Raw genomic sequence first — 24,915 nt, forward strand, 5'->3', positions numbered from 1 at the left:
TTGCTATACTGAGATGAGTAAAAATCGACTGAAATATGTTGTAGCAACAATGGCATCTGCTTTTCAGATTAAGTGAATCATGTGATGGCAAAACACATCGTCTTTGTCCTTGCTGGTTAATAATTGCCCCACGAGGACCAATTTGCCAGCGCCAGTTTGGCTGGTACACCCATGTGACTCGTATCCCCCAACTTTACAGCCTCATGACATTCCGCACACACACACAAACGCCCTTTTGTGTATAACTGAGAATAAGAGAAATATCTTTTATTTTATTTTATAATGTGTGTACCTTCCTATATGCACGTGTGATAGAGGTTTGGTTTGCTAGAGTATAGTTTTGAATTCTAAATGTTCATTGAAGGGAATTCCTCAGTCGTGTCTTGTTGTAACCCTACCTCAGACCATAAAACTTTACGACCCAGGAAAGCAGGCATTCCAGCATTCCACACACACACTCTGGACTTTGAAACAGATATTCCCCCACATAACAAGCCACTGAATGTTGATATGTATTCCTATGTTTCTCAAAGTGTCGTCACTTGCCATAACGGAAACACTGACAACTTTATTGTGTGTTTAATCAAACTTTATTTGTGTGTAATTATGCATATAAATGTAACGTTATGTTTCCCCAATCTTTACCTGTCATAATTGATATCTCTGTAATCCTCTCCATCTAACGGAGTCGAATCTTGACTGCAAAGTACAATAATACTTAAATTGTTCCAGGAAATATCATATTTCTAAGTATGAATCCTTTCCCTCATAAGACATATGGTAAAAGGGGGCGTGTTTTTCTTCACACAAAGAAGACTTCTTCCCGCTACAGATCAGAAGTTTTGATTCGCTCTGTCCCCAAAACAGGGCGTAAACAGATGTCTGTTAAAAGGAAGAGACCCCCACTTCTCTCTCTCTTCTCTTCTCCGGTCTCTCTCATCCCTGACCTCTGATCCCTGCTCTCTTCTCCCCGGCTTCAAGAAACATCTGAAAGGCTCAGGCCTTCTCCTCGGACCAACACATGTTCGAGTCGTAGCTGCCGTTCTTTGCAACTAAGCTCATACGTGCCTTTCCCCTCCAAAAGGGAAACGATCTGAACTTTCTCGGTAACGTTACATTCAGTGAGCCTTTCAAGCTTCCCGCGACACCAGAAGACGCAGCAGAAACAGGACACTGTCCGTGTTTCCTTCCTGTCTCAGCCTCACCCGAACAGAGAACAGACTTGCAAGTATCTTTCGATCTCTGTAACAGTTGATTCCTGGTGTCTAGCTCGTAGGTCTGTGAATTAAGTTACCCTCTATCTCTTATCTCTTTATTTCTTTCTTGCTTTCTTTCTTTCATGTCATTCATTCCGATCACGTCATGTTTGTTTAAATGTTTGTTTGTTTTATTGTTTGCATTTTACGTACGTTTATATTTGTAGCTTATAATCTCTAGCGTGTGCCATTTTATTAATAAACCCATTTATACTTTTAATTGTCTCTGTGTTTGAAAACCCACTTTTTATAAAATCAATGAAACAAAAGATCTATAAAGCTACAGGCTCTATATCAGGGGTGTCAAACCGGTTCCACGGAGGGCCTAGTGTATGCAGGTTTTCTCTTTTACCTTGAACCAAACTGATTGAGTAGGTCACTAATTGGCTAAGATCTCCCCTCACCTGGTAGTCTAGGTCTTAATTGGGCACTAATTGAAGGGAAAGACCAAAAACCTGCATACACTAGGCCCTCCGTGGAACCGGTTTGACACCCCTGCTCTATATTATAAAACTACTTTGAGTAGTTTTAATTTATAAACCCAAAGAGGTTTTGTCTTCGTGGCCAGAAGATAAACTTTCTTGGAGTTTTGTAAACAGGAATACTTCTTCTTAACTGTGATAGTCTTACATTTATTCGCGGGACGAATAACGGATGACGAGACCTGTTACAGAACAAGGCATTTCTTATAATTGATAAAGTAAATGCATATGCGATTTATGAATTATGACCATGAGTTATGATTATTAATATTTCTAAAATTCCCTATATCCTTGAGCTAATTCGCATTAACCCAGAGGCATTTACGCTACAATGTTGAAATAAAATGTAGGCTATTTGTATAAGCAACGTATTAAACTGCAAATTAACATTTATATGCCCTAATATTTCATAAAAACAACGTTACAGTCAGGCGAAATATGAAAGACAACATTTTGTTGACTAGATTTGGGTACAGTTTTTACTGTAGAATATACTGCCACATCAAATAAGCTTTTGTTTAGCAATTTCTGCTCATATGTTTTTTATAAAATAGCAAAACATACACTGTAAAAAATCCAACTTGCAAATTGTTAACTCAGTTTAAAATTTTAAGTTGAGTGGGCAAATTTTTTACTGCAATGTTGAGTTTACTTATAAAAACTATTTAACTGCAAGTGCACTACTATTTTGTCCAATAAACACAAACAATTAAGTTGAGAAAACTTAATATTTTGATTTCATAGTTCGAACGTTTAACTTCCCGTCATCGCGCATGCGCAGTCTGTCTCGCTGTACGTTACTTGGGGTTTCCTCCTCCAACCACGCTATCGAAGGGACTGGATTTCATCTGATTGCGGTAAGTTTTCTTTAAGCTTTATGAATGAAAATAGGCTATAAATTGTACACATATGTTGATAAAATATAGTATTATGTTAAAAGATATATTTTGTGGTGACGATAAGTTTCTATTGTTAGAGATTATCCACGTAGCACATTGCTACTTAACGTGCTAAAGTTACCCAGACTAACGTTAGAGTGAGGAAACATGCTTGAAAAAGAAGGACAAGGACGTGCATGGTGTTTAAAAGATGTTAAAAATGTTAAGCTCAGTAAGTCGTGAATAAAGACTTAAATGCGGTGCTTGCGCTGATTGAGAGACATTCTGCCGCTTCTCTCGGACTCGGACAGAATCTGAGTGCGAATTCAGCTATCTTTCGTGGCGTATTGCGATTTAATAATGACATACACATACAATTATGTCAATAACAAAAAACAAAACAAAAAAAGTATTCAAGTAAACACAGTCGGCAATGTCTTAAGTGAACATAACCAATTTGGTGAAACCTAGATGTTTCAGTATTAGATCCATGAGCTCTTAAAGTGACCGCAGTCCGTTCAATTTAATTTCAAGTTTATTTGTCACGTATACAAATTTCAGTTACAATTTGTACATGCTTAGGTTGAGGCTCAGTCATTCTACAGTAGTGCAATATAATTAAATACAATACAATACAATTTAGAGGAAAAATGTAATAATAGAAGCCTATGCAAAACTAATGTGTTATGTTAAAAATATGTATGTTAGCTTTGCATATCAAATAATAGAATGGGTAGTATGTGTGCGGTATGTTTTAAAGTGAATAGGATAAAAATATTGTGTATCCTTAAATATTAGGCTAAATCCTTAATGTTAATCAATTAACAAAAGACAAAATCGCTGTAAATACAGTGAAACCTATGCATTGATTCTTTTTCCATTTGATTATTCATTTTCTGTATTATTTTTGCTACATGTTAAATTAACTACTAACTGTAACTGATTTTTTTGTTGTTGTTTTGTTTAATAAAATTATGTATCTTTGTTCTGTTGTATTTGTCCTTTTTAGACTAAAGAACATCAGTACAGTGACAAGATCCTTGGATGTGCTAAAACAGTGGCCTTTATTTTTTAAAAGATCAGGTGAGTTGAACTGAATTTACTTACTGTTTCTTACTGTTTCAACAATGTTTTTTTTTTTTGTTTTTTTAGGGTCTCTGCTGAGTATTACAGTATCACACAAACTGATCCGAAGAGCACCTTTTTCTCTTAGTTAAATGAATACACATCTAGTTGTACAGAGCAAGTGGTGGAGATGAAGATCCTCACTTGATCATCAAGTAATTATTTTGCATGTGATCATATCTCTCTGGTTAAAGGCTGAATGGTGCCATCTCTTTTTCAAGGTAATTCCCATGCTTCACTTTGTATATAACTTGTTCCATATTTGTTTTTCTGTCTTTCAGACACAGAAACTCCAATGTGCTTCCTCAAAGAAAGTCTACAACTCTTAAAGGTCTGCCTTTGTTTATGAGGGAAAACTCTGGAAACATCCTGAAGACTTGCCTGGTAAGAAGATCATCAGCATATACACTCACACCTGATATATTTCACCTATTTACCAGATGCTGTTAAGAGATAGGTTTTGTGTGATATACAAAACTTATCATCAACAGACAAAGTCATGGTAAAAATTACTTTATTAAATAATTGTAGTTGAAACTTTCTCAGTGATCAGTTTGACTTCATCTGATAGCACAAATTCAACAAGCTGTTATTTTACCAAAGCAAAGACAGTGGAAAATTACTGCTTCACAACACTGTCCGGAGACATTCCCTCTGATATCTAACCTGTTAAGGCGAGACACGGCAGGCAAAAACATCGTTTTTTTTTTACTGGTCAATTTTGAGATTTGGGGATATTTGTCTTCAATAACATGTCTTCTTTCAGACTTGTGTTGAAAAAAAGTCCGAAATACACATTTAGGTCTTTATTTTATTACACTTTGTCTGTTTGCGTCTGTAGATTTCTCATAAATTCAACAAAAGTTCGCGTTCTTAATCAACGTGCTGCTCCGCGATCTCTGCCGTCAGCCTGTCATCAGAAGCACCGTTAGGAAGCTCTCTCTGTTGTGTACAATCCTGTCGGATCCAAATATGGTCATTTCCTTTCTATCAGCAACCAATCGTGAAAGTAAAAGGGCTGAATGCGCAATCTCATTGGCTGATGAAAAATCTTTAAAGCCCGTTTTCTCAAAATGACTTTTCTCTCATACTCCAAGGACGAAATCTCCACTTCAGTAGCACCTATATACACCAAACTTTCCAGACTTGTACCTAGTTATATTATGAAGACATTTACAGAGGGATTTGTAAATATATTATTCCTAGCCTGATTTATATAACATTTTATTCCAAAAAACATGGCGAAAATCATTTTTTTAAGGCTATTTACAGTATTTTCTGATTTACAGGATAACAAAAGTAGATATCCATAAATCCCTCTGTAATTTTTTTCCCATCTAATATGTAAACACAAGGAAAAAATTATTTTTAACCTGGCTTTATCCAATACTCAGACATCGTTTTTTAAAATATATGCAAATTAGTGCATATTTGATTAGATATTGCCTGATTTGCATATTTAAACATTCAATTACAGAAAACTTGTAATACATTTTTTTCTCATCTTAATGTAGGTAATCAACTGGGAAAGTTTCATGGTGATATCTGCTAGTTAAAAAATTTACCCTATTCACCTGTAGTGTCTCGCCTTAAAACAATACAGTGCACAATCATAAGGTTAAACAGTAATGTAGCAATAGCAGAGTAAATACAATTAATGTAATATGAAAGAATATGAATATAGGAGATATAAACAAGAAAAGGCAGCATGAAAGTAATCCATGTGACTCTAGTGATTTAAACCAATCTTCACTGATGCAATATGACCAGTTTTGGGTGATGAACAGAATGTGTGCCTTAATACATGTACGATTTTGGGTGACCTAAAATAACTAAACTAAAACTAAAAAAAACATTAAATCAGAATGGCTGTGGATTCTGCTGTGGACGAATGCCACAGGCAATCACATCAGTGCTGATATGGCATTGTTTGGAGTTGAGAAAATGTTTTCCGTTTATCAGTTTTAGCTCTATGGCTGAATTTGAACATGCTTAAAAAACATGACCACCTTTACTTTTCAAGTGAAGTTACATGAGCATACCTTTAGGAACACTCTGTGGTCTAACATAATTCAATACAATAAAAAAATGACCCTAATTTTATGCTGATTTATTTTCTACTGCAGGACACAGAGCCAGAAGACATTCACAAGGGGAGAAGATGAGGACCTTAACTATCGTTGAAGATGATGTTGCCACTGTCCACTCAAACCCAAATATAAGGTGCCTCTCTGTAGTACTATAAGAGCAGTTTGGGCCAGATAATGTGCAAGACCTTTGCCACAGTTGTTACTCTCCTCTTTGGCTTGATTTATGGCCCCAATGTTAACTATTCTAAAGCATTAAAATACACCAGTAGTAACTGGTTAAGAAAAAAATTGTTTAGTTTGTTTAGAAAAAAAACACGTTTATTTATCTTGACCTAAAGTGCTCCGCAAGGCTGATTTTTTTTTTTTTTTTGCATAGTCCTTCAAAAGATTGTCCAAGTAGCTGCAATCCATATGGATAATTGTAAGGTTGAGCATTTATTTATTCCAGTTTGTACTCTAATTTTGTGCATAGTGTTTTTTTTTTTTTTTTAAATAAATCTTGAAGAGTGGAATAGAACTTCATCACCTTAAAATATGTGTACCTAATGCAAATAGAAAATGTGTTGTTTTGCAGAATATTTGTCAATAAATAAGTTCTGTAATGATAGCAATGTCTTTTGTATTGTGTTGTATTTACAGTATGGTTTACTCCCTGCATTTGGATTCTTAATGTGAAGGCTGTACAAGTATCTGGGTGAGATATTTGAAAAAGTTGAATCAACTTAAAAAAGTAAAAAAGTTGAATCAACTTAAAAAAGTTAAAAATTGAATCAACTTAAAAAAGTGAAGCAACCAGCTGCAAAGCTTTTTTGAGTTTACTGAACTTCAGGACCTCTGTAGTTGTGCTTACTCGTTTCTTTGAGTTGGACTGGTAGTTGGATGAACTTCGACCACTGAAGTTGAGTAAACTCAAAAATGCTTTGCAGCTGGTTGCTTCACTTTTTTAAGTTTACTCAACTTTTTATTTTTTACAGTGTATTTACAAAATAGATGTAAGCAAAATCTTAAATGGTCAATATAAGTCTTCTTCTAAATATATCTTTTGTCCTTGCATTGTGGCTCAGTCAGTGTCACACCTGAATGAATGGCTCATTATGCAGAGTGGGTGGGACATTGTATTCTCAGGTGTAAACTACTCCTCCTTCACGCCCCCCTCGCATATTGGCTTTCCAAGCAAAACCTGTTTTACACAATTTAAATCAATGTATTGGTTTATGTGAACGATAAAGCAAGACTATTTTCACATAATTTTGAAGCCAGAACTCGAAGCGACAACATCCATTAGTCAAAAGTCTTATTGACACATATTTAGTATGAGTTTTGTGGTCTTATTTCAGCAACTTTCATTTTTATTTTTTCCAATAACCACGCATAAACATTCTCTTAAAAATACAAACATCTACATTCATGTTGCTCACATATTATGGTAGCCCTGTTTGTGCTATATAGAGTGAATTTACACCTTTGCCATTATCATGTTTATAAATAACTGAAAAAAGCACAAATGTCAGGGCATGTCAAAACATCCCAAGGGCCCCAAAAACACCTTAGACCCCAGAGGGTTAAATAAGGTAACAGTTCATGTTTTACTTTACTTACATATACGATTTAGTTTTCATCCAAATAACATGTGCTGAGTGAACGATCAGCAATCAAGAGCATTCAACAGAAGTGCGCTCGCTCGCTCTCTATCTCTCTCTCGTCAGTTAACGTTAATAAGCTACATGCCTCGTTTTATTTTCTTTGCCATTGACATCCGACTTAAACTTGTGCTCGACCAGCTCGCGCGTCTGTGCCGTTGCGCACTTAATCCACTGCTTGTTTTTCTCTTATCAGCTCGCGCACCACAGCTATGTTACTATACACACGCACCTTGTTCGAGCCCTGTGAAATGAGCCCAAACCACCGACATTATACTTTTCTATGCCTCAGTTCACCTCCACAAAGCAGAAGCGAAAATGCAAATGGCGGCCATTTTCGTTTTGCAAAATGTACGTGGTATCGGCGAATTTTTATGAGTACGAGTATATGAGGACAGTATCGGCCCGATTCCCGATGCCAGTATCGGTATTGGGACATCCCTATTAGAAAGACAGAAAGAAAGAAAGAAAGAAAGAAAGATAGATTAGTTAGAAAGAAAGAGAGAAAGAAAGATAGATTAGTTAGAAAGAAAGAAATATAGATTAGTTAGAAAGAAAGAGAGAAAGATAGATTAGTTAGAAAGAAAGAAATATAGATAGATGAATTAGTTAGTTTGAAAGATATATTAGTTGAAAGAAAGAAAGAAAGAAAGAAAGAAAGAAAGAAAGAAAGAAAGAAAGAAAGAAAGGTGGATTAGTTAGTTAGAAAGAAAGAAAGATGGATAAGTTAAAAAGAAAGAAAGGTTAAAAGAAAGATGGATTATGTAGAAAGAAAGATACATTAGTTAGAAAGAAGACTCTTCTGTCTACAACATCCTACCCAGCCAATTCAACGGCAGGTGCACACTGGTTTATGTTCTACCAGCTATCAGAGAAAATACACACTCCACCCCAAGCACTCCACATCTACAAAATTCAGCTTCTACCACGAACAAAGAAGATGGCTGCATTCTAGGACTCACTTGTGCACAAACATGGTGGTCAAGAACTCTTGGAGCATTAATCCCGTCTTATGGTGTCATGCAGGCCCTTGATCAAGTCAGAAGCTTATCGAATTCTGTAGAAATTGGCCAATGATACGGCTTTGGCCCTGGGTAACATCACAAACACTCTCGCTTCGCACAAGATAATGATCTTACAGAACAGAGTGGCCTTGGATTACATTCTTGCAACGCAAGGGGGAGCCTGCACCATTATTGGCCCTCAGTGCTGCACCGGGTTAATGGATCCAACAAAGAACTTGATCTTGACATTCTTGATCTTTCAGCAAAATTACACCAGATGACTGAAGATAATTCTTCATGGTTCGGAAACTTGTTAGGTAAACCCTGGCTGTGGATCAAGGAAATAGCAATTCTGCTGTTATTTCTCCTACTGGCGTACCATCTATGCGTCCACAGTATCAAGTGTTTCATTCAAAAAAGGACTCGCGTCTCTCACGAGAAAATGACAGTTCCAACCAGAAAAGACTATTACCCGTAAGAACTTCACGGACCCTAATTGCATGTTTGTTTCTGTGTCAGCATGCAATTACAGATAAGCAACACAGAACATGTGCTATGTGCCTGTAACGATCACAAGTTACAAGAATGAACTTTTAAGTGTCTAAATTTGTATTTTGTGAGAGTTATTAGAACTCTCAAAGGGGGAACTGTTGTATTACAAATAAATGTTTAAATTAGGTTACCTTGTGTTTTACATTGAGGCATAGATGATTAGATTCAAAGAAGATGAAGTCAAGCAACCCAGGTGTCTGACATTAACCTTTTGTCTGTATGCACCTCCTGAACAGTGTCATTGTCCCAAGTTAAGCTATGATAATGTGAAGGTATGGGTGATACTGTCAGGCTGACTGGATTAGCATTCCTGATTAGATCAGGAAATCTCTGTAAACGAGCTGACTCATGTAGGCTACTTTATTTACATGCTTTGTTTAACCTCAATGTAAATCCCTCCCCCTAAATGTATATAAATTGCAAGGCAACATTCCTTAGTCAGACTTGAGTTGGATGACTACAGCAACGTACAGCGAGTTCTCAATAAAGAGTAACTTCTGTTGAAAGATATCCCAACGTCTCCTGGTCTCTGCTTTGACGAAGGAAAAGTTTCCAACAGATAGATAGAAATAGTTTGAAGATAGATAGATAGAAAGTTTGACGATAGATAGAAATAGTTTGAAGAAAGAAAGATTAGTTAGAAAGATTGATTGATAGATAGATAGATAGATAGATAGTTTGAAGATAGATAGAAAGTTTGACGATAGATAGACATAGTTTGAAGAAAGAAAGATTAGTTAGAAAGATAGATAGATAGATAGATAGATAGAAATAGTTTGAAGAAAGAAAGATTAGATAGATAGATAGATAGATAGATAGAAAAAAAGAAAGAAAGAAAGAAAGAAAGAAAGAAAGAAAGATTAGTTAGAAAAAAATAAAATAAAGAGTTTGAAAGAAAGAAAAAATATAGTTTGAAAGAAAGAAAGAAAAAATAAAGATTTGAAAGAAAGAAAAAATAAAGATTAGTTAGAAAGAAAGAAAGAAAGAAAGAAAGAAAGAAAGAAAGAAAGAAAGAAAGAAAGAAAGAAAGGACTGTGTCTATATTTGTTCTTCATGCTAGTGAGTGTTAAATCCCAACTTTTACAAAGGTATATTGTCGAGAACAGGACTATGTAGTGCGATTTGCTGACTTGTGTGGATGCACTGCAGTCAGTTTTCACCGTGAAAGATGAGGAAATTTGATTGGATGTCACGTACCCATTTACAGCTTTTTACCTGCTAGAAATACATACTCCGTTTTATTTTAAGGTGGAGTTGTATTAAATGAACAGCAAAACTCAGCATTTTGTTTGTGTAACCCCGGTCACCCCACGTACCTCGGTTTGAGAACCACTGCTGGATATCAGCCAGCATTTTGATTGCAGATTTAGTCGCACAAACCCAGAACACAGACCGACTGAATGACACTTTAATTTAAGTAGAAAATCTCAAATGAAGATCGCTGAACTCCAGCTTACTTGTCTGTGTTTTCAGATCATCCGCACTTCTTCAGCACTGTAGAGAGAGCGTACGCATGGTTGCCAGATACTATTGAAAAGACAGGGTAGAAAACGTGTTCTTTTAACAGAAAAGCTCGGACTGGGGTTTGTTGTTCAATAAATATTATTTTATATAAATAATATGGCAACATTCAAAAAGATTTTTTTAGGATATAATGTTATGGACATCGACCTGAAGAATGAATGCTATATCAGATGCAGGTAATATACTTGTTTAGTCGATCTCTCTCATTAGACCATAATGCTGTACTCTGTCTACATAATAAAACAAGCATCAATGAAACAACTCAACATTCCTTTGTTACTAGTTCTAAAGAGACATTTTAGAATTAGTAACGGAGGCTTAGGCTCAACTGTCAACTTGAGATTTGAATCCATGGCGGAAGGTCCGCACTACAGAGGGTTTTTAAAGACACATGCTGTTGTTTCTTATTTATTTACACACTTGTGCCATCGAACTGTTGTATAAACACAATATCACAATCATAGCAGAGCGATGTGGCTGTATATCAGCACGCTGTGATTACCTACGGCCTAATCACAGCCGTGCTGATATACAGCATATCGCACTGCTATTCGTGTGATATTGCTCATTTAGATTAAATATGCCAGTCTCATTTTAGTTAAGCACTAAACTTTGATGAAATCACTATCTAAAAGTTACAACATTTTTAATTAATTTAAATAGAAATATTGGTAACACTTTATAATAACTGCACGCTATTAATCATTAGTTAAGCATTAGTAAACAGTTAATTCGTCATTTATAAAGCATTAAGACATTAATAATCAGTTTATAAATACAGTTATAAATGCTTTGTTCTTGATTTATAAGCATATCTATAATGTTTATAATCTGTAATGTTTAATAATTGTATTTTCATACTTTATTAATGTAAATGATTAATAAAGTATATGATTAATAAACTGTTTAAATACATATTATTCAGATATATAGTAATAGTTACTTAGTGTGTTAATAAATGCTTTATTAACATGTATTTCTACTGTAATTCAGGGTTAATTCAGGTAGTTATAAAGCATTTAGTAGTGGTCTGTTAACTATTTTTGTGAGCTCATCTAAAGTGAGGACTAGTTATGCCTTGTAAAGTGTTTACAAAGGAGATTTAAAGGCTGTTAAATATTTCTATGTTCTGTATCACTGTGTGTGTTTGTTTCCTTTTTCTGTTTAGAAGATCAATGAGTCTTTAAATATCCTTTATAAATGCTTTACAAGGCATAACTAGTCCTCACTTTAGATGAGCTCACAAACATAGTTCACTGACCACTACTAAATGCTTTATAACTACCTGCATTTACGACATTTACTTACACTTTCTAACTGATCTTATTAATCAATGACTACACCTAGTTTGTAAATAATGGTAAATAATGTAACTGGTTTGTAAATAATGCTATACTTCATTTAGAAATGATAAATTGATCATTAATAAAGTATGAAAATACAATGATTAAACACATTATAGATATGCTTATAAATCAAGAATAAAGCATTTATAGCTGTATGTATAAACTGCTTATTAATGTCTATTAATGCTTTATAAATGATGAATTAACTGTTTAGTAATGCTTAACAATTGATTAATAGCATGCAGTTATTATAAAGTGTTACCGAAATATTTGTAGTGAATGCACTGCTTTTAAACACTTTTACTTTGGCATGCTGCGTTTTAATATTTTAACCACACAGAGGTTTGCTTGGTACATGATAATTCCACTTTGAATTGTGTTACAAATAGCAGAACTCATGTTATGAGAAAATATTTTCACGCAAATAATGATCAATGATGCCCACTTACTCCGTAAGCAGATGGTTGAACAACATTCGCACAGGATAAGTATTACCTGGTGGCCTCTAGTAATTTGTAATAATTGCGGAGGTTGTCTGTGATCTAAATTCCGGTGCGAATCGACCATGTCTGTAATTTGTGAAGTAAAAATTCCCCCGCAAATGGCCTACCATATTTCGCCGAACACCGAGGTCCTGTGATAATATTAGTCCCGTGCAATTCGGCATCTCTGTGATTTGGCGGGGTCGTTTATGATTTTTTCAAGGTGTTTGTTTCCTGTTTGCTTTTTTAATCCATCTTTCGCGAAGAATGGAGGCTGCGTTGGAGTGTTTTGATAGTATTTTGGGTGCAGGGTCATATCGCTATACACCATGATATGACTATACAATTTGCAGAAAGAGAAAGCTGAAAACCATCAGAGGAGCAAAAACAAAAAGAATGATTAGATGGAGATGGATGACATGTATAGCAGCATGTGGTGAGGAACATTCTTCTGTTTATGATATATCATACAGCTAGACCTATAATAACGACAATACATTTCCAAGCAATAGCCTATTGACATCATATCCAGGAGATAAGTCAGTAAATTTCGAGTAAAATCACAGGCTTCGCTTATCCCGTGCGAATGCGCCACACGAAATTCAGATGTGGGTGGGTAATTTCTAAATCACACGAGGTCCCCAGATAATACTTATCCCGTGCGAATAGGGTGTGATGGATTTTAATTAATCAACTTTAATCAACTAACATTTGTTTTTCTTGCAGGAATGACATTCATATGCTTTTATATGTGTCCAAATTCTTTGGGGAAAACTTGTGACTTTGAGTGAGTGAGTGTGTGTGTGTGTGTGTGTGTGTGTGTGTGTGTGTATAAATAACAATTAGGGGAAGTGAAACTAGACAGATTACTAGTTCTCAAACCTTGTGAGAAGTAATAAAAAAAACTGAGTTTGCTTGTGCCAGTGACAGAGGATAAAGGTTGGGGCTTTTGAACCAATTGAACCAATCATATTGAAGGTGACATGTTACTCTTATTTGTTTTCTCAATTCTATAAAAACTGTTGTATCTGTGTTTTACGGTGGGATCCTCAATGGAATTTGTCTGAGATCCTCTGGCCTTGCTTCTTGGGAGAGATTCCCTGAGAACTGCTCGGGAAGATCTCCTGGCCGTGATTAAAGCATTTAAAGGACATTTGCAGGTCTGTTTGTCGATTTATTCCTGCGCAGGAAGCTAGTTTAGGAAGGAAGCTAGTTTAGGGGAACAAGTTAGTTAGGTGACTATTATTGAATGGGGACGTCGATTTGTAGACGAGACCCAGATAGACTAAACGTCGACAGTAGACGTTCAGGGACGTCGATTTGTAGACGAGACCCAGATAGTTAGGTTTAGGGAAAAATCGACCACATTTTGGCGGGCTATTAAAAATGGGCTTTTCTGTTAAGTAAAATTTTGAAGAAAACTGGTAATCAGATTTAAAAGATTTGAGTGATTTAAAAAATGTTTTACCTTTGCTTTTAAATGTTTTACCTTTGCTAATAGGGGCAATGATTATGGTTAAATTCAACCAAATTAGTATATGTTGAGTATTTTATTTGTTGTATTTGAGAGTGCGCCCAGAAAGCTGTTAATGAAACTTTGTTCTGCAAATAGCAACTTGTCATGCTGGAAACCAGATTTGGGAGGGAAAATACCCTGAGATGCTGTAGTAATGAAACTTGCTTTTTGTTTAAATGAGACTTTAATTCTGATTGAATATAAAGAAGGATAAAGAGAGAAATGAGAGAAAGTTGAAAGAGTGAGACAAGATAAAATAGATCAATATTGTTATCCTGAGATTTATGAATTTTTATATTTTGAAATCAATTAAAAAAAATGAAGAAATTGTTAAAATTATAAATCATAATAATAGGAATATGCATTCTGTGATAATTAGGAAATTTTGAGTCATGAAGAAACTTTTATGAGTTAGACTTCGATTTATATAGATGAGAAATATAAAACCGAGCAATAGGTGCTCTTAAAGTGATGAAAAAATAGTACTATATTACCTAAACGTGTCTAAATGTTATACTTTCTATATGAAGGTGTCTAGAATTTGTATCCCGTTATCCCTTGTGGGAGACAGTGTGGGGGAAAAAAAACTGATCCATTGCAGAGATTCTAAGAGTCAATGGTTTGTTTAACTAAGATCATAGGCTTGTTCAACTTGAACCGGCGCTGCACAGACCGATCGGTTTATGACATCAAAGTACCGTGAGAGCAATTCAAAAGCATAAGGAGCCGTCTACTTTCTATTCGCTCTCGCGGTACTTTGATGTCATTCATCGATCGGTCTGTGTAGCGCTGGTTCAAGTCGAACAAGCCTAATTTTTTGTGCATTGTGCATTGAATGAGAATTAGATTGGGTGACCAACTTTAAATAGAAATTGTGATTTGAACAGGCACATAACAGACATATTACAGTCATTTTATTTATTTTTGAATTATTTTTGTTTACATTAATTAGAGCTTTCCTGCGTCTTTGCAACGATGAAGTGCTTGCTTTTTTCCACAATGAAGTACTAAGCTTTTTAATAAATTGAAGAATTGCTTTGTTGTAAACCAGAATAGACTTTTGGAAATTAAGCTGTTTAATTTTATTTTTGCGGTTCTCTGAGTGTTCAAGACTTCAGACAGCTGCCTTGAAAAGTGGGATGACAGCAGAAAAATGAAAGAGGAAGTGGGGCCTGCAGCAGCTCTCCTGAAAGAGGAAGTTGACACTTCTGAGAGGGGTCAGCATGGGGAGACTGATTCAGCCTGCAAAGGTGACAATTCACTTGAGACTTTTCCTAAAGACAATTTTGCCATGCATTAGGACATTTTGTGGCAGGATGGATCAAAAGCCAGACCGAGGAGAGTGCCATCACAGCCTGACAATCCAATGTATCAGCCTGAAGTTCAACTGAATGACAATCCACACAGAAAGACAATCCAATGTATCAGCCTTGTGGACTAGGTGATGCATTTTCAATTATCACTACAGAGACCGTTTCAAATTTAGTTATTATTTAACTTAATTGTTTTTGATTATCCACTGGTTTCAGCAATTCTTCATATTTCTTCAACTAACACTTTGAATCTGCTTTCAATAGGTACCAGTAACAGCCCTACTGCAGGTAGTTCAATAGCGGAAGTTAACATTCAGTTAAAACTGAGGCTGGATATGGCAGTGAGAGTTATGTAAAAGCATTAATAGGTTATTGACTATGCAGATTTCTATGGAAAAGAAAAATACAATATAGGCCACAAGGCGTCTAAAGAGAAATTATGGCTAGAAAAGCAAAAATATTGGTCACTCCATTTCATTTAATAATAACGGTAATTTTCTAGATTCAATAGAAACAATGTATGTTGTTTCACAATGCACAATACAATGCTGTATTCATCATGGGTATGAGATAGAAATGTTATTTTCTTTTTGTCCATGGATCAAAGATTGTGTGAAGATTTCTAAATCTTCTTTTAAATAGCTTATGAGCAACAACAAAAAGCTGGAAAATTGAAATTGTGCAAAGAAGGACAAATTGCATTTGAGAAATTAAAATGGACTCTCTCAAACTGCAACTAGGTCTATTCGATTATTATTTAAAGTATTTAATTTGATTTTGAAAAGTTAGGTTTACGTCCACTGTATTAAACTCAATCACATGGCGACTGCATCGGACAATTGAAAATTGATATCCTAACGTTTAGACACTGTCGCAAGGGGAATGCCACAGTGTGTCTACGTTCAGTAGTTTCTGTCGTCGTCGAACTTTGTTACTGTTCAGATTTGGTGGTATTCCACACCTAATAAATATATATGTTCCCCATTCAGTTCATAAACTGCTGTGGCAGACAAAAAGGTATGATTCTCTGGCCAGAGAGGGGTGTGTGAAAGTGAGTGTGAAAGATGGTGTTCCAAGACAAATAAATTATGTCAATCAAAACAGCTGTATCTAAATTTATTAAGTGGGCCCACAGGGTAAAATATGCCCAATAAAATAACGACCATGGATGAATTTGGCCAACTATCCTGGGCTGAATTATTGTTGTGGCAGACAGAAACAGAGCAACACCTGCGCAGTGTATAACTTTGGGAAGGCAGAGAGCAAGCAAGCTTGCCCTGTCCACCCCATAATTAACTTTTTCCTTTTACAGGATGTCATAATGGATCTCATAATGGATCTCATCGAACAGAACTGATTCTGTTCCAAATGTATAAAAATATTGTCTTGTTACTGTTTAACATGAAATTTTACAGGTCTCATCAAAAAAGGATGACCGGCCAGACAAGCAGATGTTAATACATGTTGTCACTAACCAAAAATACTTAACCCTCTGAGGTCGGCAAACGCGCCCGCGCGTTTTGCTGGATTTTCTTCACATTGTAGAACTATAAACTTAAATTACTCCGTCATTTATGGTCATACAGAAAAAAAGAAATATAAAAAAAGAATCTGTGATATTTCTACTTTTGTATGTGTCCACTTACAATCAAATCAAAACATTGTGCTTTTGTAAAATAAAGAAAATAAACAGGGTGTGCGTTCTGCCTCTCCGTCGCGGTGAACTTTTTTTTCTTGAGCACGTCTATAAACTGAAACAAAACTCAGCGAATACTTGTCACACATTTATGAGCCATATACCTTTATAAACATTTAAGTGTGTACTTTTAAATGATCGGATTCAAACTGAAAACAAATATTCTCTGTTTAAGTAATTTGTATAAAACCAACAAGATGTCCAGCTTCTCAAACACTTCCTAATTACTTTTAATTTGAACACGCCCACTCGCGCAAAAGACATTCACATGCAAATCTCCACATGGAACGCGAACGCGCTCATTACCTCAAAAACAAAACACCAAAACACTTCACAAGTCTCTGCTTTTCGTCGAGTTTAAAGGGCGCACCGTGAGCTTACATTGGATTTAGGCTACCTCAGAAGAAGAAGAACGCGATTTGAAGACAAGAAAGGTGTAAGGTAAGACATTCTTACATATTAGTTTGTTATTGTTGCATAAATTTCACATTGCAGTTGAACTGTTGCTAGATATATGGTGAATATTGTAATATTTAGACCCGTGTTTACTGTTACTGTGTTTGTGGATATCTGCTCAAACGTAGATATGTATATAGTAACCATAATGTTTTATATTTGAGCGCGATCGCGTTTGAATGTATCATATTTGATACATTCGAAAAGCAAAACGCACCAAACGGCTTCATGTTTTTACTATTATCTCATTTCATATCATCATAACGAATGGAAACATTTGAAGTAACATGCTAATCAATATATTTTTCTCTAGCTTAGTTGTTACTGAAATATTTTGGAAGATTTATAGGCTGCTATGGTTATTGTTATTATTATTTTATGCAGCACTGCGCATAGCCTATGCCTACAAGGCACAACAAACCTGGTGTTCATTATATTATTGTTGGAAACATTTGTGTGTGTGTGTGTGTATTCTGTGAATTTTAAAAAGCAATTTTAACCAGAAAAATCTAAAATGTATTCCCCAAATCGTGCAGGCCTTTCTCTTGATATCAGTATGTTCACTTTTTTTTTTTTTTCAGGGCCCAGATGCCACTGAGTCCTGCTGACTTCAACATTTACACGAGTCTCTGTACATGAACATGGTAAAGTGAAAATCAAACACCTTGGAAATGAAAGGTATGTACAATGTTTTTAGGAATGGCACAAAGGTCTCTGTCTTTGGATCATTGGTTATCTTTGGATTATGTTGTGTTGTAAATAAATCAAACAATCTAAAAGCCATTCTTTTTTAAATCTCCTCATTCTTTGTGCAAGGTTGCTCAGAATGATAGGGGCCTGATAGCTCCTAATAGGGCAGTTAGAGGAGGGTCTTTGTCTTTCTCAGGTGTGAAAAGCTTACATATTAATGAGCTCCCGCATAAAGCTTTGTGGCACAAAACACGTCGTAAAAATTTTAAATCAATATATTGTCTTATCTGAATGAGCAGTCAGGGTGATTTTCACATCGTTTTAGAGCAAATATTCTAGGCTACGTCATACAATTTTCAAAAGTCTTGTGAAGAAATAATCAGTATGGGTTTCATGGCCTTATTTCAGTGAGAATTTTTTTTTGTATTTTCACAAACCACGCATAAATGTCATTATCTCAAAACTACAAACTTTTACATACATGCTGCTGATATATTATTGTAGCAGAGTTTGTGCTGAATACAGTGTAATTAGACTTTAGCCATGAAAATGTCACAAGTAACAGAAATAAGCACAAATGTCAGAGCATGTCAGAACACCTCCAGGGCCCAGAAAACACCTCAGACCCCAGAGGGTTAAGGTCTACATTCACAGATTGTTCTTGTGGTTCACTCCACAAACAAGGTCCAGTGGAGTGCAGTTGTGATCTGAGGAAAAATCTTGCAACTATCAGCAAGGTTGTAGAGTGACACCTCCGCCCAAACCTTTCACCTTAAACTACACCAACCAGCCTCAGAAAACCCCAACGACAACGCAAAGCATAAAGTGGGGGATCAAGGACGTGCTAGTAACGTACCTCCCTTGCCAACGAGGGAAAGCCCATTGCAACGGTTCACAAAGAACCACCCTGGTGAAGATGGAACGTCCATGGGGCAACGAGATGATCAACACATCTGGAGGAAGATGTAGACCAACTAATGGTTTAAGCTTAGCATAATAATTAATTTTGTGTGATGTTTAATGATGTTTTATTTGGTTCAATCAAACTATACTGTAGGACTGAGTATTTAGATCTCATGATTTGAACAATTACTGATTCATTTGAATATTTCAGGTACACGTAAATTGTGAAGAGGAAAATCTCTTAATTCTATAGAGTATAGGGACTCTAACTAGGTACATTACTGTAAAAAAAATAAAAAAAATAATAAAGAACTATTTTTGAACAAACTTGAGGGTTTCAAAACCTAATTCAGATATCATAGATGCTAAAAAAATTAATAGTGGCAATAGTTATTCCCTAATAAGAGAATGGATGATAAGTTACTTTGCCGGACTAGGTCCAAATAGATAATTGGGTAAACTTCTATAGTGATGAATGAATGACTAAATTAAATATTTTTTATAGTTTCCACTTGTTAAAATAGCAAAAGAAAAACTTTCAAAAGGAGATTGATTTTGGGAAACATATTTACGAAGAGCTTTATAGTAGAACCAAATTTTCAACTTATTACTAAAGATTTTAATGTTTTAATGAAGCCCAGAGCATGAATTAAAACAAATTATGTAGGGGGCAAAAAGATAAAACCTAGACCAAGAACAATGCAACCCAAACATGTTAAATTTAAACTAAAATGAGTCTAATCAGTTTAGACATTTCAGTGAAATCAGTTAATTCTGAAAAATAGGACTGTAGGAAGATAAATAGTTAAAGATTAAATGGCATGTCAGCAGCTAAGGCTATTCTCATGGCAAGAGCTGGGTTAAACAGAGTTCATTTTAAAATAATGACATTGTTTGAAACAAAATAATAAAATTATTGATATTTGTGTTAAGGATAAAAATGAAAAATTATAGAACCTTTTTGGTTAGATTTTATTATAAAGATCCTTAAATAGATCTTACTAAGTAAAACAATTGCCTGCTTGAATTAAAAGCTAGCAAAATAAGGTTAAGAAAAATGGTTAATCAGCAGTTATCAGCCTGTTAAAGGCCTAATAGATCAATGTGATTCAAAATCCAGAGAAAGATGATACTTAAACTTGGCTCAAGGTCTACTAAAGTTATAAAGGCAATGTACTATGGTATGTTTAGTTTTTTACAAAAGATAGAATGTTGGGAAGAAGATGAGAAGATGGTATGTGGTAACATTGGAAATAGGTGGTATTTTCATTACAGCTTAGGATGCTGATTGAAGGAATATCTTACAGGTATTATAAAGTAAAAGATGAAACATGGAAATGATTAGAGATATCAGGTGGTATTAAAGGTGCCCTTGCATGGATTATTACTATAACAGGATGATTTGGTAAAGGTAAATTAGATTGCAGGTAAATCATGCGGGTATGGAATAATTCATTAGAGGAATATGATAGAGGGGAATGTGATGGATTTTAATTAATCAACTTTAATTAATCAACTAACATTTGTTTTTCTTGCAGGAATGACATTCATATGCTTTTAAATGTGTCCAAACTCTTTGGGGAAAACTTGTGACTTTGAGTGAGTGAGTGAGTGAGTGAGTGAGTGTGTGTGTGTGTGTGTGTGTGTGTGTGTGTGTGTGTGTGTGTGTGTGTGTGTGTGTGTGTGTGTGTGTGTATAACAATTAGGGGAAGTGAAACTAGACAGATTACTAGTTCTCAAACCTTGTGATAAGTAATCACAAAAACAGAGTTTGCTTGTGCCAGTGACAGAGGAAAAAGGTTGGGGCTTTTGAACTAGGGATGTGCACGAATATTCGAATTTTCGAATATTCGATCTGTAATTATTATTCGAAAAATAAAATACTATTCGAATTTTATCGAATTTATGAAGCCGTAAATACTTTGCGGGTCGTAAATGCAGTGAATCCCTGATAAATCCAAAGCACTAACTCGCAGTTATAATTAAATGCACTGGGTGGCACTGTGGCGCATGTTTAACAAGTTGTTTGTATTTTATCATAATGTCGTCGTCTGCCTCGCGAAGTTTGGAATTACTAGTCGAAAATGAGGTTACTAAATGATTTTACAAAATGGAATTACTTTTGATCAAATTAATTAATTAATCTGGAGTTATAATATCATCACCACAATGAGAAATCACATGAAATCCAAACAGCAGCAGTCGACTGAGGACAGACAGCTGTCCATCACTGCATCACGACTGCAGGTAAGCGCAGCTGTAGTGCGAGTGATCCGAGATGATAACTTATCTAATAGTAAAATGATTTTGAGGTATATTCTTCCTTTAAGTTTTCTTTGAGAGAGAGGTTTAAAAACAGAAAACGCAAGGTGCTGTTAGAAACTTGGAACTAGAACACCGTTATCTTTGTTTCTCTGAAACGTCTGTCAGCGCAGCGCGTTTTCTCACTCGAGCATAAATTGCTCGCGGCGTCCCTCCATGTGGATATTATTGTTTTTCTCAACATAAACGTGAAATAATATAAACACGATAATCATATGCTGACTCGAGTGTATGTGTACGTTCTGTACGATAACTGGCGCAATCTGCTACTCTGCTTTATTAGGCGTTTTTTTCCGTTCGCGCTGCTTGAGCTTATATCCTTTTGTTTTTATATATTTTTTTTACACATAGGCCTAGCCTACTGTTTAATGTTTTCAACTAAAAGAAAACTTTAACATGTTGTAAGCTTGTTGTGTATATTGCCTAATCGTAAGCTTCTTCAGAAATGGCGAAAAAAAAACTTAAAAAATAACGTATTTTTCGTTAAACGTCATTTAAATAAACGAATATTCGAATATTCGAATTTTATGAGCCCGAATATTCGAATGCAATATTTTTGAAAAATGCCCATCCCTATTTTGAACCAATCATATTGAAGGTGACATGTTAGTCTTATTTGTTTTCTCAATTCTATAAAAACTGTTGTATCTGTGTTTTACGGTGGGATCCTCAATGGAATTTGTTTGAGATCCTCCGGCCTTGCTTCTTGGGAGAGATTCCCTGAGAAATGCTCGGGAAGATCTCATGGCCGTGATCAAAGCATTTAAAGGACATTTGCAGGTCTGTTTGTCGATTTATTCCTGTGCAGGAAGCTAGTTTAGGAAGGAAGCTAGTTTAGGGGAACAAGTTAGTTAGGTGACTATTATTGAATGGGGACGTCGATTTGTAGACGAGACCCAGATAGACTAAACGTCGACAGTAGAAGTTCGGGGACGTCGATTTGTAGACGAGACCCAGATAGTTAGGTTCAGGGAAAAATCTACCACAAGGGCTATAGACAGTATAGACCTTATGTAGACCCGCCCCTTTTCAGCACTGCGCTTGTTGTCTTTTGTCTTCCGGTCTGTATTTTCACAGCGATCTTGCATATATAGGAATGAACGGCTCGTTTTAAAGTCTGCGTGAACCGGAAGTTGCAAACGACTTTTCTCCAGTGTTGTGACATATTTCCCAGTGAAAAGGAATATTGAACAGAGGGCAGGGTTTTACTCTAGCGCTCCTCCTCTCCATCTCTCGCTCATAGCAGACTAACGGTTTGAGGGGAGTGGTTAAGCGTTTCCTAACCCAAGTCGTCAAACCTACATCATCAGAGAAGGAACGCCATTCCAGACCGGAAGTAACTTTTCAGACTTTGATTAAAGATTACGACGGCAAAAAAATGTTTCTGTGTATTAACTTGCACGGATTAATTTTTCACCACAAGACTAGTAATATGCGCTAACAAAGTAAATAGGGTCAATTTTGATTTCAGTTGGACTTTAAAATCTTCCCGGTCTACTGACATTTGTTAAAACATCTGCTTTAAACATTAAAATCCTCATGATAACGTTCGTTAACTTTACATTAAGTAAATTCACTTCAAAAGCAAATTACTCCTGGACAGCAATGCCATAAAGATATACGGAGCGACCGCAAAAACAGAAGTTCAAAGACAATATTCTAAAGATGGCTGCGCGCTTGTTTCTCTGGCGCTTAAGGTCTATAACGACAGACACTGAAGGAGTCACTCTGTGATCAAACGGTCCATTGGCCGGTTTGAATAAGTCCGATGACAGTAGGTTGTAAAACCTCTGCTAAACGCAGGTGCTGTTGGCGCTGTGCACATACAGACAGTAGTCAAATGATAACCATTTTCAGGGTTCCCAATATTCTGAAAAATACTACTGTATTTGAAGGACAGAATTTGAAGGAAATGGTAAGATATGCACTTTTTTTTTTTTTTATGTTTTGTCAGTGATGCACTGAGTCAGACAATTATCCACACTGCAAAAAATAAGGCCTATCTGTTTCCATTATATATATACTATTTGGCCAGTGGAAAAGATTAAGAATAATTCTTCTCTGAAAACTTTCTCTGAAATGTATTTTATACAATATTATTGTATTTATTCAAAAAGAAGTCAAGGATACTGAATGATTTTTAGCAATGTAATGTGATGGCACGTAGTCCTTATCTCATATTTTCCTAATCTCTTGTGTTAAACATGATATCACGTGGATGGGAATATGCATGGAAATGATATGCAGATGATGTTATGCATAGTAAAACTAGGCGATGTAAGCTCCATATATGGTTATTTCGGGGTGGAAATGCATAATCTTCCGCTGATTGGGTTTTATAAAGGGAATTTTGTGCAGGTTCTGTCGTACGCAAAATCTAGCTTTTGTGCATATGCACAGTTTTAGGATGAAATCTACAGAAAATGTTATACATGAGGCCCCTGGTGTTTCAGTTTCATTGTCCAACCCCTGAACATTACACACAAAAAAAAAAAAAAAAAAAAAAGCATCATGACCTCTTTAAAGGGATACTACACTGAAAAATGAAAGTTCACTGATAATTTACTCATCCTCCTGTCACGATATAATTTATCGATACAGTTAGGCCTATAACACGAGTTGTAGACACAAAAAGTGTTCGAAATAAATGTTCATGCAACAAAATTTGCTATGCTACTTATTTGAACCCACGCCACATAAGACCATTACTCAAAATGAGAGCAGATGCGTTTACTGGCTGATCGGTCTCAATTGTGTGACCACTCAGCATATAACACTGATGTCTCTGTCATTTAAAATAATATTTTTAGTTTCAATTTTCAGTAGAGATTTTATTTGTTTAAACTATTTATTTTATTTTTTTTCAGTTAAGAAAAAGTAAATCGATTACTTGTAACAAGTTTTGAAGTAGGCTAATTGTTTTACAGTTTGATCCAATTTTTTCAATGTGGATGTGTGTAGTATGACATGGTTGTAAAAAAAAAAGAAACAAACAGTGTTTTTATTATACAGTATAATTAAAAAAATTACACCATTTTCTAGAATTTTTTTAATGTTATGACGTTCCTTACACTTCAAATATATACGAGTGTACCTTAATCACTATTTTGAAAAATAAACAATATTAGTTTTTGGTGATTTGTACTTGAAATTTAAAAAAAACTATCCACTAACCTTGCCATTTAATATAAAGGTCAAATTGTCTCATTTTTTAAAGGGGTAATGAACTGCATTTATATACATATATATATATATATATATATATATATGTGTGTGTGTGTGTGTGTGTGTGTTTCCTGAGGTGCACTTATAATGTTAGTAAGATTTTTACAATAAAAATTGTCTTAATTTAGAAATAAAAGGCCATTTTCTACCCCGATTTTAGCCCTCTGATTTGTCCACTCTGTTTGAAATGGCATGTCTGCTGTGAGACTTCAATGTTCCTTTGACTCAAAAAACCTTTACTACGTTTTTAATATTACAGCTGTCAGGAACTAATTGTGAAAAGTGTTGATTATATATACTATATTTTATATCTCATTACTATATCATTATATCTACATTTAGATCTGTACATGAATATTCGAAGAAAAATAATACCTTAAACTTAAAGATATCTTTAGTGGGAGGCTCCACCTCG

General features: G+C 35.3%; 1 protein-coding gene and 1 long non-coding RNA gene across 2 annotated transcripts in view; one reads left to right on the forward strand and one right to left on the reverse strand.

Moving 5' to 3' along the window:
- Window positions 1–24,915, reverse strand: part of pspc1 (paraspeckle component 1) — a 118,473-nt gene that overhangs the window by 92,768 nt on the left and 790 nt on the right. The window lies entirely within an intron of this gene.
- On the forward strand, window positions 1,961–8,835 carry LOC311278879. The gene is made up of 3 exons (XR_014625493.1): window positions 1,961–3,699; window positions 3,769–3,896; window positions 4,023–8,835. It is a non-coding gene; the product is annotated as an uncharacterized lncRNA (long non-coding RNA).

This window comes from Rutilus rutilus (assembly GCF_951802725.1).
Source record: "Rutilus rutilus genome assembly, chromosome: 2".
Taxonomy (NCBI): Eukaryota; Metazoa; Chordata; class Actinopteri; order Cypriniformes; family Leuciscidae; genus Rutilus; species Rutilus rutilus.